This window comes from Orcinus orca, chromosome X (genome assembly GCF_937001465.1).
Source record: "Orcinus orca chromosome X, mOrcOrc1.1, whole genome shotgun sequence".
Classification (NCBI taxonomy): domain Eukaryota; kingdom Metazoa; phylum Chordata; class Mammalia; order Artiodactyla; family Delphinidae; genus Orcinus; species Orcinus orca.
The window spans coordinates 4,038,235-4,046,329 of record NC_064580.1 but is presented as its reverse complement, the minus strand read 5'-3'; positions in this window follow the sequence as shown (position 1 = coordinate 4,046,329).

Sequence of the window (8,095 nt, the reverse complement as noted above, 5' to 3'; positions counted from 1 at the left end):
TTTTTTTTTTTTTTTTGCGGTACGCGGGCCTCTCACTGCTGCAGCCCCTCCCGTTGCGGAGCACAGGCTCCGGACGCGCAGGCGCAGCGGCCATAATGGCTCACGGGCCCAGCCGCTCCGCGGCACGTGGGATCCTCCCGGACTGGGGCACGAACCCGCGTCCCCTGCATCGGCAGGCGGACTCTCAACCACCGCGCCACCAGGGAAGCCCGGTAGTAGTACTATGTTAAACTGGGGGCTAAGTTAGCAGGATTGGTTGCAGTCATGCCACGGTCTTTCTCTTCATCATTTTAGTTTCTCTCATACTTTACCTGGAAATTAAATGATACTTTTCTTGGGTGTAAAACACACACACAGTAAAGGGATAGAAAACATGTATAAGGCATGGTTCGTGAGTACGTGTTAGAGGAATTGAGTTTGCGTAGACAAAAGGGTAAAAACGAGAGAGAGGTATATCTTCCCTAAAGTATGGCTCAGGAGGGACACAGATTCCTGGCTGATTCTGTGTTAATTCTATTTGTTGGTATTTTTATAAAGGCCGACCTAGGCACTTTTCTCTTAACAGCTTAAGGGGAGTGGCAGCAGCAGTGTATCTCCCGGGTGGAACCGTTTGCAGGGAGGTTACGAGTCATGCATTTTAACTTACTATGTGAGCGGCTTGGAGGACAGGTGAGGGCAAAGCTTAGCTGCTGGGGATGATTGCATCTTTGTGGGCCACTTCTTCCAAGCTGAGGTTTGGCTACAAATGGTAATGCTTTGGGTGGTTTTCCTCCTCCTGAAAAGCAGTGTAAATTGCATAACCTCAAGGTAGATTTCTAGAATAACAAATGTGCACAGCGGACGCCTCGTTCTCCATTGGGGTGGGTGTTGAAAGCTCGGTTCTGTCTTGCGGCTCTCAGAGGAGCATGGTTGAGCTATCCAGCAGGAGAGCAAAGAGAAAATTCCCGTACCTCCTTTCTCTGGCTCCTCAAGAAAGAGCAGGTCTGTAGTATGTGAGATGGGGATCCAAGGCAGCCGGACGCTGAGCTGAGCAGAGCGGCAGCTGAGACCATGGCCCTAAAGAAGATAAAGAATATTTTAAAATTTCTGGATGAAATAACGTGTATACCCTGAAACCAGTTCCCAGATGCACTTGCAGCAGCCCTGAATATCAGAATAACATAAGAGCTAGAAAACAAGATACTGATTTTATTACACCAGAATGACCGCACCTGAGTCACGAACTCTCTCTTCTCTTTGAGAAAAACATATAATGAGTCAAAACTCATGTGTTACTTAAGAGAATAACTCTTAGGCAAGAGGGAGGCTCGACTCTCTAGAAATAGAACAGAAGTCATGACTCAATACATTTATGGAATTAAGTAATGAGCGTCAGAAGATGGAAAAAAATGGCAAGTAGCTGGGTTTGGGGAAAGGGAATCATGTGGGAGGGGTTGTAAACCGGATGCACACTTTTAAGCAAGTATATCTCAGGGTGACAGTGGCCTCCAGCTGTGTGCCTCTGGGAAGTAACTAAGAGTTGATGCAAACGAATGCAGTTTCCACGGCAGGAGAAATGAAATCTGCCCACCAAGACAAAGAAGCAATAGTCTGAAAGAGAATTCTTTTGCATCCCCGCTTTGAATTTGACTTTTGATGGCTAACGTCACCGCTTATTTCCAAATCCCTCTAAACATTTGCCTGGCTTGAGGTCTGTAGGGCGAGTTCGTCTGGTAGAAGCGTGCATAGAAGACTGAAGCCCATACACAAAGTACGCTGCGCCTGACTGATGCGCGCCCATCGCGTGCTCAGCACAGTGAGATGTAGCTTCAGGTGAAGATGGATGGGACACCGTCCCCGCCTTCCGACAGGGCAGCCACAAATAAGCTCGGGACAAAAGCTGCCAGTACTAGGGCCTGATATTTGACAACGTGATAACGTCCTCTTGTTTCCTTTTCTTTCACCCACTGAATGAAAGACTAGCAGCAGATCACACCCAAGATCCTTTTCCAACTCTGAGATTCTGTGATCATCCGGGGCCACACAGGTGCTAGAACTAGAAGGAAGCCGTGGCCTTGGGTTGGAACTCAAAGCTGTGTAGCATCTGGGTAGAGAGAGGGAAGCGAGGAGCTCATTCTGTGGGTGAGAATGCGAGCAGAGAGCTCAGAAAGAACTGTTGATGTGTGAGATCCTCAGACAGCCTCAGTTCAACAGAGAACGTTCACCGAGAGGTAAAAAGCCGTCAAGACTGACACACGCATGTTTTCCAGATCTCACGTGGCCTCAGATGACACGTCAACGGGTTAATCCTTGATATGTAGGAATAGGCAGGAAGCGATGCAGCGCAGAGAGCAATTAAAGCTCCCACCCCTGCAGGATTCAGAAAGCAGGATGATGTAGAAATGTGGTTTCCTGTGTAGTGTTCAGATTGTCTATGAGGTTTAAAAGGGGACACGCTATCTACCACTGATTAGGAGAGAAATATATGGGGAACAGGATGGGGGGGGGATGCCTTATACAGACAGAGACAAGGAATTCAGAAATAGATGAAGAAGGTAGAGGTGTACTTTTGGAAGAGGAGAGGGTACCAGTAGAATTACAATGTTTAATGTGTCGTGTATCGGCTGAACCCGTACAGGTTCGGAAAGACGTTACACCAAAAGCAACCAGGAGAACAGGCGGGGGATATTTGTACCCTGCAAACCACAGGAACGTGACAGGAAGACAGGGAGTTTGGTCGGATGGAGCAAACAGAATAACAAAGACAAAACATGCGTCAGTCTCAGGGGCTTGGGTTTTGGTCCAGCTGGCTCTGCCCTGGGGGGCGGGGGTGGGATCCAGATAGGATTAAGGTGGAAGATGCAGTTTCTCTAACCTTGCATATTTAGCTACCTTTTAGCCACTGAAACATACCTGTTGCATCTCTGATCTACATATGAGGGATACTTGGAGAATCCTTCCTTTGCATGGTGCACACAGTTCTCACCAGACAGGAAAAACTGAGTTTTGATATCACGATGACACCTGCCAAAGTGACTCCTAAAGGCTGAGATGGCTGTTTCCTCCTTACTCAGCGTCAGGGTGTCTCCACCTCGGCACTACTGACTGTCCGGGTCGGATGCCAGTTTCCTTGGGGGGCTGTCCTGGCCACTGTAAGATGTTCAGCAGCGTCCCTGGCCTCCACTCCCTAGAAGCCAGTGACCACCTTCCCGTTCAGACAGTGGAAACTGTCTCTAGACATTGTCAAAGTCCCCTGGGGAGGGGTGCCCAGTTACTGCTGGGTTCCCCCTTAGCTGCTAAGCACAGCCAGGCACCTTACATTTGTATGAATGAAAGAATGAATAACCTGTTTTTCCTCCTAATGGTGACAATAAGCTATAAACGCCAGGCTCCCTCCAACCCCCCGTCTGTCCCCCATGACTTTATAAACACAGAGATAATTCGGGAAGAGTCTAGGCGTTACATTTTCTACTAGGTGGCCTTGTTTATGCAAGAAAAGCCCTACCCCTTCCATCAATATTTTGGGACATAAAATTGCAGAAGAAATAGGGTGTTGACAAGTTGCCGTTCATTTCCCTTATTTACAAACACCACTTTGATAAACAGTGTTAAGTCTCTGAAAGACTTGCTTTCCCCATCCTGTAAGGTTCTTCCAAGAAGGTTCGTTTCAGAGTGGGTTCGGGGACGGTTTCGGGGGGACAGCCTTCCCTCCGAGCCTCTCAGGCGGTTTCTCACACCCATGACGCACCAGCCCAGGAATGCTTTCAGGAGCCAAGCAGAGGCCTGTGCCTCTTCTCTTTCTGGCACCAAGACGCGCGAAACCCGAGCGGGCGCGCCCAGATGGCTTTCCAGGCTGTGGGAAAGCTTCCGTGAATGGGCTCATTCAAGGGCATCCATGAAAATGAGGGCACTTTGCAACCGGCAGGGCGTTCAAAGGATCCCACGGGGCCTTCTTGGCCAGGAAAAGGAGCAAGAGATCTGAAAGCCCGAGGATCCCCCTGCTCGCAGGGAGGCCTGGAAGGCTCCACGCTCTCCTCTGCCTTGAAAGTAAAGCGGTTCAGGATCCTTCAAACGCCGGACAGCACAGCACATCACTTTGCCAAACGTGATCCTTGAAGCCCAGGCGCCTCTGCTCCCGGGCGCGGCCTTCTGTGTCTGCGCATCCCTGGAAGATGCACTGCTATTCGCGCATTTACGCACGTGCTCCGTAAACCACGCCCCCCCATCAGTAGGGATCGGATGTGCAACGATTGTGCGCTGTCTGCTCTGTGCCGGCGGGGGCTTGGGGGGAGTGGCTGTGAAAATGCTTCCAGAGCTAGGGTCCTCTGCATAGAGGAGCGAATGAATGGGATTAAAGGGGTTTTGATTTACATCTTGAACGTGGAATTCCTTTCTCTTTCAGAGATGATGAGCTGTGTGGTCCTCAGTCCTCCCCTTTAAAGAGGAAGATGGGGGATGCTACCGAAGCCCTTCGTCCTCCGTGCCACTGAGGTTCGTTAGCGTTCGTAAAAGGCTGTAGGGTTGGGTGCCCTCCCCACTTCTCCCCGCCCTGAAGCTGGGTGAAAACATCTGGCACCCCAAATCCTGCTCGCGGGCCGTGCTTCTGTCACCCCTTGATCCCTGGACCCTTCATGGGCTTAAATGTCATTCGCACATTTCTGATTATGGCGGGGGACTCCCACCCTCCCCAGCATCCCGTCACCCCTGCCTCCTCCTGGACTCTCTTAAATCTCATCAGGCATCTTGCTCTGCGGCCTAGGAGGGCCCCTTCGGATGCGCGCGTGCCGATCTCGGTGAACGCCTTCTCACGCGCACGTGCCTATCAGTGTTTGCTCCTCTTGGTGGAGACGGTTGGAAACCTTCCATGCTCACCAGACCATTCGTCTCCTCCCAACAGGAGAAGATCCCCAGAGTAGGCAGACCCGCCCCGTTGTGAAGTCTGGACACCAACAGGGTTTCCAGGGGCAATGGGCTGCCACAGTTTTGAGGACAGAGGACCACGGGAGGCCCTTGGCCTTGGGGCAGATGTGTTCAGGGGCTTGAGATTGGTAGCTCCACCCAATGCAACTGCACCACTATTGGAGTACTCCAGATTGCCTCTGGGAAAGACTGCCACTTCCTGTAGTCCCTTGAGACTTGTATTTGTGGGAAATCCCACATAAGAATTCTGTGCGCAGCAGAGAAAGGTAAGAAGAGGCATTACTCGTAAGGCACGTACAAGAGCACCATGGATGTGATGCAGTTTGACAGCCCAGGGTTCCGTTTTCATAATTCTGTGTCTGTTGCATGTGGTACATATCCCAAACCTACGGCAGAGGGAGGCTGCAGCCCTACGTGCAGACCCCTCTCCTAGGTAAGCTAGGCTTCCTTCACAACTGTAAAGCAAAGAAACGCTAAGACAAATGCGAAGGATTTGAATTCTGGGAAGCATCCTGCTTTTTCTTACAATTGTATTATTCGCATATGAGATAAAGTAAGTTAGTTGCAGGGTTTTTTTTTTTTTTTTTAAGAGCAGGGTGGGGTAAAAATCAATAAACAACTGCTGGATCAATAACTTTCTGAAGGAGACCAGCTGACAGATCGGTATCTGCACGAGATCTCTTCTTAAATGTCGAGTGACCAGTTAATTTTCCTGAGCTTGTTGTTAGTTTCAAGCTTCAGGAAAGCCCCCCTTTGGATCATCTTTGTGTGCACCTGTGCACTGTAAGAGCTTTGCCCGAAATGCACGAAGCCCAGATCTCCCTGGGCTTTCCTAGCAGCCTGGGTTCTATTGAAGTTTGGCCACGGCAAGCTGGTTTTTCTGGAAAGCCTTGAGTGGTTAAGTGAAGAGAGTCTGCTCTGCTAACAGGTGCCGAGAAAAAGGTTAGATACAAAAAGGTCACTGGTGACCAAGAGGGGCGAACGCTTGCTTAATTTTTAATAGACACCATGTCTCCAACTCGTAGCTGCTTTCTACCACTGCGTAATTCCTGAGACATGGATTGAATAAACGGATGATTTCAGCAGACCGAACAATGGCACCAAAAAGAATACTCCTTTTGTTATTGGTGAGCATGGCTTCAAGATTATAGAATGATGGGGTCTCAAAAGGACAGAAAGAAAAACTATGACCGAATTATTTTTAGATTAGACCCAATTTCTAGGTATTTAGTGAGATGCCAAAATAATTTTTTAGATGTTTCTGCTCAGGCACCATTTCTGCTTTCCATAGGCATTTCTTTGGAAGCCGGAAGCTAAAAGAAATCTTAACGAATAACTGATGCATCCAGAACGAGCCTGGGGGCTGGTGGGTGGGGGTGGGTGGGAGGACTGGAAAGGAAATATTCTAACCTTTATGTTCAGTTACACACCATTACATCCACCATTATCTTAAAAGGCTAATCAGCCATGTTTAAAAATTAAAATTGTTAAAAGTAAAATAGGTTGATAAATATAGAGGGAATGCAGAGTTGGCCACATCGCATACGGCTTAAGGATGAAGCAGGCTGCTAAGGGGCTCCCGAAATTAGGGCTGGTGGGTGTAAGTACAATGATGACATATGTTGCCACGTGCACCACCCAGTACAGAGGTGTGTGGGGCTCTTCCAAAAAGTGAATGTTACTGAAAAGGAAGCAGCAACAGCGACAAGAAAATGAGGGGGAACCAGTGGCGTTAAAAAGCCTCAGGAGGGGTGACAGCCTGCAATATATAAGCCTTTTCTATTGTATTAATCTGTATGACATTCCCCAGCCCTGTCTCAGAATCTATGGGGCAGGTGCATCTGAGTTCACGCCTGGTGGACAAGGGCACAGGTGCATGGGGGATGCTCCCAGTGGATGGAGATGCAGGTACGCAAGCAGAGTAGGAAGAGAGGGGATGCCCTGTCTGTGGAACTCCAAGTGGGTCCCCGTGGCTCAGTACCACCTCTCACACGTGGGAGGCCCAGGCTGACAGCCACTCTGTAATTCTTACGAGACAGTGCGTTCAGGCCATGACCTTACCCTCGGTTCAGTTGCCCCAGCCTAACGTGGAAATCGCCATCCCATCCAAGGGAGGTATTTCTCGGACCCTGCAGCAGTAGCAAGACGTGAAAATACAGGCTTTACTGAAAAGCACGGCAGTGAAACAAAATTAACACTCAGGGCACACGTTGTGTGCCCTTGAGTTTTGGCTGGTCCTGTCTTAAGGAGCCTGCCATGCAGACCTAGAAACAGTGCCGTTTAGAGAAATGTTTATACCAGGGGTGAGATTCTGATCTCTGCTGATTGGGTATTATTATTGAATGGCTGCTAGCAGTAGGAGAGATTCAGCGCCCTTAAATGGTTACCAGGGAATGGGTCTTATCCATCACAACATGAATCAGCCCGTTGACAGGCACGTACTGTGTACCTTTCAGCTGCGGAAGGCTTTGCAGAGGGTGGGGTGTACAAGGAAGCAGAACCCAGGGACCCTGCCACGCAGGAACCTGCAAGGAGCACACGAGGATGAGATGAACACACACTAAAAGGCTCAAGGACGATGCAGGTAAACGTTCAAATCCTGTGTTGGGTGTTGCATACAAAAGCCCTGAGCTCATTACTTTAACAGCGTTTATGAAGATTTGGATGGGTGACTGACCTCTTATGCTTTGAAGGGGGACAGCTTTCGTTTCAGGATGGGACTTCTGGTTTTCTGAAGGATGGGGGAGCCTTGAGATTTCATAAGGTGAGGCAGAATATATAGGGGAGTTGATGCAGGGATGAAAAGTGGAGTGATGGGGCTGGAGGTGACGAAGCACGGGCCATCTTTGGGGAAGTGACAGTGACTTGGTTAGACAGAAGCCAGAGATGGGTGTGCCCCAGGGCCAGAGAACCAGGAACATTGATGCTGTAACTCCCAGTGCAGGAGAAGACGGACGTCCCGGCTCACGCAGTTGGGAAGAGAGCAAAGTCAACCTTCCTCTGCCTTTGGTTCCACGCAGACTCTCCAGGGATTGGGTGACACCCACCCACACTAGGGTCAGGGCGTCTGCTGTACCTCATCCACTGATTCCCATGCTAACCTCTTCCAGAAACACCCGCCCAGACACACCCAGGGTTAATGTCTAACCAGCTGTCTGGGCACCTGTGGCCCTGTCAGGCTGACACATCAGATTCA